The sequence below is a fragment of the Condylostylus longicornis genome, unplaced genomic scaffold (genome assembly GCF_029603195.1).
Source record: "Condylostylus longicornis isolate FDR11 unplaced genomic scaffold, ASM2960319v2 ptg000051l, whole genome shotgun sequence".
Lineage (NCBI taxonomy): Eukaryota > Metazoa > Arthropoda > Insecta > Diptera > Dolichopodidae > Condylostylus > Condylostylus longicornis.
The window spans coordinates 313,808-326,758 of record NW_026578020.1 but is presented as its reverse complement, the minus strand read 5'-3'; the positions used below and the strand labels follow the sequence as shown (position 1 = coordinate 326,758).

The 12,951-nt window shown below is 37.4% G+C and overlaps 1 long non-coding RNA gene across 1 annotated transcript; it reads left to right on the top strand.

Annotated features, from left to right (window-relative positions):
* The first annotated feature begins 592 nt into the window (after nucleotides 1-592).
* Nucleotides 593-12,006, top strand: LOC129611514 (uncharacterized). Its single transcript, XR_008697173.1, has 3 exons — nucleotides 593-7,261; nucleotides 7,333-7,555; nucleotides 7,637-12,006. It is a non-coding gene; the product is annotated as an uncharacterized LOC129611514 (long non-coding RNA).
* The last annotated feature ends 945 nt before the right edge of the window (nucleotides 12,007-12,951 follow it).

Genomic DNA, 12,951 nt, shown 5'->3' with positions numbered 1-12,951 from the left:
AAAGTCATCCAAAATCACTGCAAAAGGGAGTAGAAGAGTACAATTCGGCGTCACATTGTATGCAACTTCCGGCAATAAAATTTCTTGACGTTAAAGGATAGGCAGCTCTTAAACTCAGTTTCCTTAATTGGGTAACATGAGTCACGAGCTAAATCAACTATTTTGTATTCCGATGATGTGTTGATAACCACAAAATCATTTTCATGAAGTGTTGGTATCGGAAAATTTGATATAATTCTGCTTGTAGCAACATAATTTTACATTCAAATATGAAGAGAAATTATGTTATTCGCCCTTGATTTGTCATTAATTGTATAGTTGCACAAGCTACAGTGTATTTTTAATTTCGGGAATGTAGTTACCTGGCCGAATATGACCTCTTATGATAGACAATTCTTAAAACTTTTCGAGAAATTGTTAGGCGGCGATTTGCGCTAACATTTATACAGAAGAACCACCAATACAGAGGCAATAATAAAAATTTTATTAAATGCCTCTTTCCAACCGCAATTATTATTTTCCCTTTTTTTTATATAGAATAATTATAAAAAAAAAAACAATTTCACTTTTTTCTTTCTTTGCAATTCATGTATTAACAATTTATTGAATTCATTAACAAGATTTACTTTTCTTTGACTATGACTTTATATAAACTAAGTATATATTTTCAATATAAAATTTAAATGTATAAGCTCGATGCGACGGTTTTTCTAACACTGCGTTTTTGATCTGGAATTTTCCATCCATTTATTATAGATATATTTATAGATCCAGAAAAGATTTATCCAAACGATTGTGCAATGGTGATACCATTCCAGTCCCACTTTTTTGGTTGATAACGTTTTCTTGTATATAAAACAGATAACGCAGTTCACTGAATTTAAAAATATAATGTAATTTTCTATACACTGGGCCGTGATTTGTTGTTGTAACCATTTTATATTATCATATACAATATTTCCCCTTTTCATATATTTTTCATTTCATTCGCCCGTTCTTTATACCCTGCACTTCGTGAAGGGTATATTAACTTTGATATGGAGTTTGTAACTACTTGAAAGAGTCGTCTCCGGTATGGACATATATATATATATTCTTGCTCAGCGTCAAATTCTGCGTTGATTTAGATATGTCCGTCCGTCCGTTCGTCCGTCCGTTCGATCGCACGATAACTCAAAACTTTCACAAGTTTTTTCTTTTGTGCCAAGGACGAACCCTATTGTAATTGGACTAATTCGGACAACGGGTTCGGGTAGCTGCCATACAACTCACAGAGTTTATTTTAAATATTTCAAAAAAATAATAAGAGATATCAATATAAAATTTTGTATACATGTGTCCAATTGGGGGACAAAAGTTGGCATGGGCCCTAGTCAGTCTCACATTTTCCTAACATGTGAGGCTGAAAATGCTAGGAAATGACCTCTGAAAACATCAGCTCTGCCAACAAATCCGACTCTCACCTCCTAGAAGGTAGGTAACATAGTTATCTGCCGGGTGTCTCCTGGGCAACTTACTTAGTAAGGCTGACGAGAGCGGGTGAAAGCGAGTACTCGGCGCTTAATCCGGGTTTCGTTGGTTAGGAAGCGCGCGGGCGGTAAATCCAGAAGCGTCTGACCTAGAATAGGCGGCTACCTGGTCTGCGTCTGATCCCTGAGGGTCGGCAGTTTTTGAATTCTGGCAGTAGGTATAAAATGCAGAATTTAATCATTTGTGCAATGGACAAAACAAAAGGTTTTAGTACCCCAGGTGGTAATTCAACTACGTTGGAGAATCCACCCTCTTCGGTTTCTGGGGAGAGCATTTGATTGATCCGTTCAGGAGGAACGCGAAAACCCGGCATTCACCACCTACATCTGATGTGCGGATTTTAGAAAAGAATAAAAATATAGAAGGTGGACTACCGAACATTCAAGCTCCACAAACCAATAAAGATATAAACATGAGTAAAGCGCAAGCCAAAAAAAGTGATGATCAGAATGCTGACATACATTAAAGGATTAGCCAACTAGAACAGCTCTGTGTGGCTTTGAAAAACAAGGAATCATCCCCGGAAATGGTTCAGGTGACGATCAACGCTGAGAAAGCTAAAAGTCGAGACAATGTCACGAAAAACTCTAGACCGCCTCCAGTAGTCATAAGTAATATGGTTGACTATAATCAAATAGAGTCAACATTGAAAAAAAGTCTGATGTGGTCAGCACATAACCGACCGCATTGTGTATTGTCTAGTTAAATGAAAGTGTTACAGAATATTATAAAAATATCTGTTAAATACTTCTTTCCAATTTTTAGGACTTTAGTAAGCTTATAGTTAAAATACCTAGAAAAATGTAAATTTGGCTCTTAGTAAAGTTTCGCTTTGTGCTACCCAAATTCCCTGAAATGCTCGCCAGTAAGTTTCGGTAACAACCAGAAATCAAATATCAAATTTCAAGAAATTCCATCAATTCGTTCCGTAGATATGGTGAAAAATGTAAAATCGGCCCGCAAATCAGTTTGCGGGCCCTGATCTTTCCAAAAAATTTATATGTTCATTGCTTTAGTATGAGGAATTCATATATTAAATTTCAATGAAATCGGTTGATTATTTCTCTTTATATTTACAAAAGTGTATGTTTGGCCCGTAGTAAACGTCTAGTTTCCGATGCCTGATCTTTCCAAAAAATTTACATGTTCATTGTTTTAATACGAGGAATTCAAATATTAAATTTCAATGAAGTTGATTGATTATTTCTCTTTATATACACAAAAATGTATATTTAGCCCGTAGTAAACGTCCAGTTGCCGATGCCTGATTTCTTCCAAAACATAGGAATTTTTGCGGACGGTCGAGCTGAGCTTATATATAAAATTTCAAGTAAATCGGATGAATATTTTCTTCAAAATGTTCAAAAATGTAAAACAGGCCCGCTAAAAAGTGCAGTTCCCGAGGCCTGATATATACCAAAAGTTGATCGATCCGTGCCATGGTGGAAATAAACATACATATAAAATTTCATCACACAGACCGACAGACCGACAGACCGACAGAGCGGCAGGTTACTAAAAATAGTTTATTTACACTTCCCTACTATGGAGAAGTGCATTCCCACCGAAAACTCGATATGCAAAATTTGTTGCCATCACATAACCTACCTATTCTTTACACAATACGGTCGGTAATAAGGACATCAATTATAAGGTTAAAATGATGAATAACAATCAATTTAAGCTTATTGTAAATTCCGAAATGGACTACAGGAATCTTACCAGAGCCATGAATGGATCTGGACTAGAATGGCATACCTATGAAAACAAGCAGGCCAGACCAATTAAACTCATGGTGAGAGGTCTTCACCCCACTTGTAAACCGGAAGATCTAAGCTCTAGGGGTTACAAGATCTTAAACATTATGGTGTCTCTACCGCTGTTTATGTTAACATTCTCAAATGAAGAAGAGATGAAAAAAATTTATGAAATCGATTACATAAACAGGATGAAAGTTAAGATAGAGGCACTTCGAAAGGACAGGACCATTCCGCAGTGTAAAAGGTGTCAAAGGTATGGGCATACACAAAAATTTTGCCAGAGAGTACCGAATTGTGTTAAATGTGCAGGCAGGCACTTAACATCAGATTGTAGTAAGCCAAAGAGTACTGCAGCAAAGTGTTCCAATTGCTTGGAGGCCCACCCAGCAAACTATAGGGGATGCCTTGTAGCTAAGGAACTGCAAAAACGTAGAAATATGAACATCAACAACAACTTGAAGAATTCTGAACGGCCACCGAGGAAATTCACCTCGAGAATAGTCTCAAAAGATGTAACATACAGGGCCGTTCTCCAAACGAAAACTGATGACGGTGGCACGAGCAATAAAACAAGGGCCAGTGACGTGAATGTTTTGTATAAAATGCAAAATATGATGCAGAACATGCTAGATATGATGGACAAAATCTCTCATAGATTGAGTATTTTAGAGAGCGAAGGGAAAAAATCGAATACCAAAAGACCTGGTAAATGATGGCACGAGGTAATTTTAAAATAGCAACATGGAATTGCAATGGCATTGCAAATAAAAAGGACATGCTTGAAGTTTTTCTGCATACACAGAATATAGACGCCTCGCAACTGAAACACATATGACCTTAAGAGGCAGGATTCGGTTTCCAGGTTATAGAATTTACAACTCGAACCATCCTAGAAATATAGCGAAGGGCGGAACGGCGATAATAATAAAAGAAAATGTGGTGCATTGTGATCTGCACCAGATGCAAACCGAGGGAATGCAAATGACAGCGGTTCAGATCACTTCGACTAAGCAGAAATTTAGAGTGTCTGCATTATATTGTCACCCTAGATTTAAAATTATGGCAGAAATGTTTCAATGCGTTCTGACAGACCTAGGCGATAGATTTATATTGGGGGGTGACTTTAACGCAAGCACACTGATTGGGGTTCAAGGCATACTTCAACTAGAGGAAGCGAACTTAGGACAGCAATTGGCGGCACGAGGTGCCTTTTTCACTCTGCGAAGCCAACGTATTGGCCAACCGATGTTAATAAGTGTCCAGATTTAATAGATTTCTTTATAACAAAACGGATTGCGAAAAATTTCATCGAGGTACATGATAACTACGATCTTGACTCCGATCATTTGTACTTAAGGAAAATATAGTTATGAAAAGAGCGAAACCTGCGCTGACAAATGGAACTGCAGATTGGTCAAGATCTCGCTTAGAGATTGAACGACAAATAGATCTAAGGAAAAGAATAAGAACGACCCAGCACATAGATGAGGAGGCCGAAAACTTTACTAAAATTATTCAAAAATTATTAGGAAGGGGGGCATTAACTATCCCCCACATATACTAGCAAAAGTAAAACGAAGCAGGCGGTCGAGAAAAAGGTGGCAGCAAACGCGTGATCCTGCTGATAAAAAACCAGATATAATCGTGAATCGCAGCAACTAAGACGCTGTATTAGAAAATACAAAGAGGATTCGGTTGCTGATTATGTTCAAAATTTGACGGCGTGTGAGAAAACCAATTACTCACTGTGGAGGGCAACAATGAAAATGAAGCAACCTACCAAACAACTCGCTCCTATTAAAAACAAAGATGGAACGTGGGCAAAAACTGACAAGGACAAGGCAAATGCGTTTGCGGATCATTTGGCCGATATATTCTGCTCGCATGACAGCCGGAGCGTGTATAAAATGAGGAATGTGCTTTTGTTGGGGACAGCGTGACTATCCCCAAGAAAAGAGATGTTATAAAAGAAATTAGGGCTCTTAAACCTAGGAAGGCCCCAGGATTTGACCTAATAACGGCCGATATTTTGCTCTTAAACCTAGGAAGGCCCCAGGATTTGACCTAATAACGGCCGATATTTTGAAAGAATTACCCAAAAGGGGTATAACGATGCTTACGCGCCTAATAAATGCGTGTATAAGGTTCAATTACGTGCCTGAAATTTGGGAAGTTGCAAAGATAATCATGCTGCACAACTTATCATGCTGGACGACTTCTTATAGACCAATCTCTTTGTTGCCAATGATTTCAAAACTACTAGAGAAACTTTTATTGAGAAGACTCCAGCCTATAATTGAAAGTAAAAGGTTAATCCCGAATCATCAATTTGGTTTTCGCCGCAACCACTCAACCATAGATCAGATTCATAGAATAACTGACCTAATAGAAAATTCACTGGAAGAAAAAGCAGTATGTTCTATCATATTTTTGGACGTAGCCCAGGCCTTCGATAAGGTTTGGCATTGTGGATTATTAAAAAAATTTAGGCGATTACTACCAAGGCAGTATGTTGACCTGCTCGAATCTTACCTGAATAATAGGGTATTTCGAGTTAAACAGGAAGAGGAGTACTCTTTGCTTAGGGATATCAAATCGGGGGTACCACAGGGGAGTATATTGGGCCCGATATTATACTTGTTATACACGTGTGATATTCCTGAATCGAAGGAGTGACAACAGCTACATTTGCTGATGATACAGCAGTTATCGCAATTCGACGAAATGATTCTACACAAAAATTGCAAAGGGCCAGTGATGAGAACTCAAAATGGACTAGAAAAAGGAATATAAAACTTAAAGGGGTGGAATCAGTACATGTAAATTTCACTAATAGGAAAATTGACAATTTACTTTCGGTTCAAATAAATGGCGTCTTGATTCCGTCCGCAAACACGGCGAAGTATTTGGGAATGACGTTGGACGCGAAGCTCAGACGGAAGGAGCACATAAAGAAAGAGAGATCTCAACTAGAGGAGGAATACAGAAAGTTTGAATGGCTTTTGGGGAGGCGTTCGAAATTGACAATATACAACAAAGTTTTGATATATAATCAAATATTTAAGCCTGTCTGGGCTTACGGTATTCAGTTGTGGGGCTGCGCTGCGCAGACTCATATCCAATCTATACAGAGATTTCAAAATAGGATATTACGGGACATTGTAAACGGCCCTTGGTATGTCCGTAATGCCGATATACACAGGGATCTCACGATCCTAAGTGTCACAGACGAAATTAAAAAGCAAGCAGCCAATCATAAAATGCGTTTATCCAATCATGTCAACATCGAGGCGGCTCGATTGGTTGACAATCAAAACTTTGTTAGAAGACTTAAACGACGAGACCTCTCGAGTTAGTTTAAAGTTTTTATCTGGAACAATGAGTACTTAGTACACTATTGTGCCAGATCAAAAGCTTGTAAATAATCAAAAAAGTTAGAGCAAAATTAATGGTTAGTCGTTCCGACTAGTTTTATAGTTTATTTTGAGGAGGGTGTTTTTTAGTGGATTAAAGTTCCACACTTTTGCTTTTCGTCTGGCAGAGTCTTTCGAGATTTTTCACCCTTCCTCTCGGTAAATAAAAAAAAAAAACAAAAAAAAAAAAAAAAAACAAATGCCGACGGAAACGTTTTTACTTGTTTTTATTTCATTCCACCACGCTTGACAAATAGCTGAGATGATTTATTTTGATCGATTTTGCTATACGGCAACACCAATCCAACTAAACGAAAGCTATTGAACGAATCTTTTTTGTCTGCAAAATGTCAATCTTTGATTTATAAAAATAAACAAGTGAAATGTGGTGTAGCGTTCAAAGTTTTTTGTTTTTTACAAAATTAGAAAAATTATGGAACAAAAGTTCCATAAAGATTATAAAATTAAAAAAAAACAAGTACGAAATCATACCACGAAAGAAGGACTGAATGCGTTGGACCAATATATCCAGGATTGAATATATTGCAGATTCAACAGGTAAGTTGAAATTTCCTTTGTATTTGATTAAATATATGTATGTTATGTGCTTTAATTAGCTTCAATTTTAGGTTCAGATGAAAACTTGCGCAGTTGGATGCCTATTGAATTCATCAGATAAGTACAATCATGTTATTGTTGTGAATTTTGTATTCTTTTTTGTTTGTTTTTCTGTTTAGGAAATGATCTGTGCCTGTGACGTCGCGACGGAACATTCTCCCAGCCTTGGCATCTGTGGCTGAAGATGACAAAAAGATGTGTTGATGTTTTTCTAAAGTTATCCATGTTGTAATGGTAATCGATAAGCATATCATTTCCAATCGATAATGTTTTGAACATAACTATTTTCCATATTCTAAAGTAGCATCCTTTTAGGTTTTTAGGTTCTAACATCTGTAAAAAGGATAGAAGGTTATAGCGCCTCAGCTCGCTTTCCAGAAATCCAGGATGTGGAAATGGGGAAGGAGAAAAAAAAAGATCAATTAATAATCGGAAAATTTTGATCAAATCAAAAAAGTTAAAATTAAATATATGTATAGATATATTTAAGTGTAGATTCGCAAATTTTATATTAGTTGCATCTTCTAGTACTAAGTGTAGATTCGCAAATTTTGTATTAGGTGTTCTCCTAGTATTAAGTGTAGATTCGCAAATTTTGTATTAGGTATTCTCCTAATATTAAGTGTAGATTCGCAAATTTTGTATTAGGTGTTCTCCTAGTATTCAGTGTAGTGCTCGACGTAGATAGTGTATATACAGTACGCTATAATGTAAACACATAGTTCCCACATAGCGCAGATATGTAATTTCGATATAGTGTAGATACATGATTTCGAAATAGTGTAGGTGCATAAATTTGATATAGTGTAGGTGCACAATTTGGATATAAAATTCCGATGTAGCGTAGGTATATAGTTTCAACATAGTGCAGGTGCATAATTTACGTTCGTGAACTTTTTTTTTTCGTACGATAAATCCTTCTCGATTAATCGATGCGATGTTTCAGTTTTATTCGGCCCTGAATGTATTGGTAGCAGGCAAGCCTTCACTATTGAACGTTTTAGTATTCCATTCTTCGTCTTGATTGTAACCACTCGAACTAGTCCATCTGGATTGGGGTGAGTTTCGATGATGCGACCCATCAGCCACCTGCTTGGGGGTAAATTTTCATTTTTTAGTAGGACTAAGTCTCCCAATTGCATATTGTCATGCTTTTTAGTCCATTTTGGACGTTGTTACAATGTGCATAAATATTCGCGGCCCCAACGGGTCCAAAAGGTTTGATAAAGCTTTTGAAGCTGTTGCCATCTGTTCAGCCGATTTTCAGCAAGATCTAAGATTGAAGGTTCAGAGGACGTAACAATTACGTCGTCAATCAAAAAATGCCCAGGTGTTAGAGCCGAATAATCTTCTGAGTTTAGACGGGTTTCAATTTGAGCTAGAACAGCTGTCAATTCTTCATAAGTTAATTTAATATTGCCGAGTACTCTCCTTAAGTGTTGCTTGGTAGACCATCCGTTTTATTAATTTTGCTAGCAATGCTGCCCCACTTAGCTCTATTCTTGGTAAGGAAATCGTCTTTATTGGAGCTACTTTTGACTTTGCCGTCACCAGACTAATTTTTCTGTTACCACTTTCGTTTGTGACTACCAAATAGACCACTGCCGCATACGCTTTAATTGACGCATCGCAAAAACCATGTAGTTCTATTTTACATGCTGTCGAGGTGTAACTGAACCATCTAGTAATCTTGATCTTTTCCAATTCTAGAAGACTGGACCTGTAGTTCTGCCATTAATCCTGTAGTGTCTTTTCCAAATCATCCTCCCAGCTCGAACTAGACAGCCATAATTTCCGTATCATATCTTGGCCAAAATGATAGAGGATGCCAGCCAACCAAGGGGATCGAACAACTCAGACACTTCTGATAGAACTGATCGCCCGGTCCATTTCGAGGCTCTATCCTCCAATTTCGTAATTTTATGCGAAAAGCAATCATTAGCTGGGTCCAATTGCACTCCCAGCGTCTTTACCGTTTCTGCATCCTCTATTTGTAAAGGCCATTCATTTTCTCAGTGCTCCTTAGGAACCACCTTCAGTAATGGTGCCGCATTTGATGACGACTTACGTAACGAAAATCTACCCGAAGCCATCTTGTTGATGAGTTGTTTCTGAAGTTGTAGTGTTTCTTCAAGTGAATCTGCGCCAGATAGCAAATCGTCAACATAAAAGGACTCTAACGTTGCCTGCGATGCCAAAGGATATCTGATCCTTTCATCTGTAGCCAGCTGCATTACCACTCGCGTAGCTAAAAAGGGTGCGGATTTATTGCCAAAAGTCACGGTAGTTAATTTATAATCACAAATAGGTTGTTTAGTTGATTCTCGCCAAACTATTCGCTGCTAATCGGTGTGTTTAGGTGCAAGTTTGATTTGTCTATAAGGCAACTTTATATTTTCGAAATCGGAGCAAAAGAGTGGCGAAGTCGTCTTGGATGAGTGGACCTTCATCAAATTGTCATTCAAGGATGAGCCTTTGGATGTGGGTCGCGACGCATCGAAAACAACTCTCAATTTCGTGGTGGAGCTACTCTCCTTGATGGCACCTTGATGTGGTAAATAATTGGAAATGATCTTTTGATTTTTATTTCTCAACTCGATTGATTCCACCTTTTGCATATGATTCATGTTGCTATACTCATTAATACATTTGATATATTCCTTTTAGAATTGTTGATTTTTGCAGAACTGCTTTTCCATACCAAAGAGTCTGGCAACTGCAATGTGTCTCGAACTTCCAATCTCAATTGGGTCTTCTTCTATGAGTGGTAACTCCACCTGTTATCGTCCATCTGCAGCCCTTGAGAGTGCACTGCAAAAATGTTTCTCGCTTGCTAGCTCTTCTTCAGTCATCATTTTATTTTCCGATATTTCCTCAGGTTTCCAGAACCTTTTCAGAGTTTCATTTAAACCCGACTGCATGTGGAAGTTGTTTATCATTATTGCTGGAACATCGTGTAGCTTAACAGCTCCGAACAGGATCTAGCCGAAAGTCGTGTTCTGGGCAATCGGTCCGCCAAACGGACCCTTCCTCAAACCGTCTAGTATTATTTGGCCAAAAACGTCAGCACCGTTGAGTACGTCTATTTTTCCCATCTTGAAATATTCATGGTCAGCTAAAGTTAATTCATTCAGGTGTGGCCACACTTGCACGAAGATGTCTCGCTCTGGTAACAAGTTCGTCAATTTTTTAAGCACTAAACCCAACACCTGTACTCGTGTAGAGCCTTTTGCACTTTCAATTATTACTTTGACCCTAGCCAATGATTGGCCAATATTTGTTTGTGATACACCGTGTATGTCAGCGACTATCCTCTCCTTCTTTAAACTTAAGCCTTGCACCAGTGACGCCCTAGCTCTTTGATATCGGTCCGTAGTAGGTGAAACAACTCTGATATATGCTGTAGCTAGCAAGACCTGTTGTCTGGAATTGACAGCCGTGCCGTTATGACTGCCGGGTACAAAAACCGGTGCTAAAGTGAACAACCCTGGCGCCACCGCTGCTACTTGTTGTGGAGTATGTGCGGCGTGGTGCGCATGTACTTGTGGTGCAGTTGTAACTTGTGATGAGGTTCGCTCTCCTTCATCTTATCGGTGTAGTAATGTATGGTGACGTTTACGAGACCTGTAGCAGCTCTGTTGGCTCGGGCAAGTGGTCATCATGTGTCCAGGCTTCAAGCAATTTATGCAAAACCCCTTCTTGACACTTTCTTACACTTTCTTATCGTATGTGCGGCTCGACAGAACGGACATGAAGCACCATTACTCGTTGACCCAGATGAAGCAACATGAAATGAAGTGCTGTTTCTATTCCTGGTTGAGTCGTTCTGTACTTGACTCCTTGAGCCTACAAATCATTTTCTAATTGCTATGGACTCCAATGTGCGGAATCTTGTTTCTAAACAATTTTTCAGCTGTCGCTAAGTTGGAAGCTGCTTTTCGACGTTCCCAAAACTGATGCGTTTCCATTGATAGCTTCTAGACTATGAGGTACACTGTAATTGGATCCCAGCCTTTCACATCAATTTGTACATTTGTTTTTTTAATTGGTGTGAGAAAAAAAAAAAAAAATTTTTTAAATTGTACATTTGTGTTGTAAACATTCATTAGTTGTATCTAAAAGCTTCCTTATAGCAATGGCTGATTCCTGGTGCACGATCCCCTGGCCAGGGAGCCGTTTCAATAGCATGTTGACTAGCACATGCTATGACAGCATGTTGAATGCAGCCATATACTTGTCCTCTGTTACCTGAAAAGCTCTCAGCAATTGTTCGGGCTCCCCAATAAGATGCACCTTTAGATATTATAATTTTTGTACGACCAGAAGAGTTTCATTATTGTGGATCAGGGACCTAAAAAGGTCGTAAAAGAAAGGCCATTTCTGGTAATCACCATCAAATTTCGCCAGCGTAATCTTTGGCAGGTTTATCGCCACACTTGAAATCTCCTTTCTTTAATTTAATTCAAAATTCTTTAACGTCAAATTCTTTAACGTCAAAATTTTGATTTTAGTCTGCAAACTGTCTGAAACTAAAACTTTTACGGACAGAAATCTAGTAAACTTTTTACCCCTAATTGACTTTGAATTTTGATCATCCGTAAACGTCAAAACAAAAAAAAAATTTTTTTTAGATTTAAAATAATTTTATACTTACATACTCGTATTAAAAATTAACAATAAAAATATTTATATTATTTTTAACGTAATGATAGTCACTCAACACATCAAATTTATTTACTGAATTACTACGTCAGACTGTCTGCATGTAAAAAAAAAAAACTACAATTTTGACGCTTAATTGACTTTTTTTAAACGTTTAAGAAGTTAAACTTTGACTGAGAGTAAAAACGTAGTAGAGTATCCGTAAACTCAGACAACTCAGATTTTGTAAAATTTGACGTTTAAGAATTTACCACTACTTTCAAATCCGACTCCTTGTTAGGGAGTTTGGTTGAACCTTTCGACTAGTTTTGAAGAGCGTCTTTATTTCATTAAAAACGCTGTTCTCGAGGTACGGCCACTTCGCGCTCTCTGCATTCCTATCTGTGTAAGAGGCCACCATCTGTCGATGACGCTTCTTTATCTCATTATAAAGGGTCTCTATATCGTTCAAAACTTCTTGATAACATGCCTTTGGTTTATCTACTCTTTTGTCCCTAGAAAAATGAGTCACTATCTCCTCTATCAGGAATCTATCCGTCAATTGCAATTTAATTAACTTGTCCATGCTAATCCTTATGTATTTAATCTATATATTTATAAATAAGGTTCCAAATACCCAGATCACCTCCGTACCAACTAGATTCCAAACAAATCAAGGTCAAAAAACTCGGAATCCAGCACAGGCAAATAAAAATACGATTTAAACACTCAAAATAATGTCTTTATTTTCAAATATATACATATATTTTTCTTATCTATCTTTCTTAAAATGTTTTATAATTAATAAATTAAAACCAGTGTCAAATAGTTTTTTAAATATTAATTTAATTCAATTTGAAGTTTTATTTGCAAAGCACCATGCAAGTGTTCATTAAAAAAATCTTTAATATATTTTAATATAATTTGATATTAATAATAAATAATGCTTTATTACGTCCAAAAAAAAATTTTTTTGTTTTAAGCGCCTA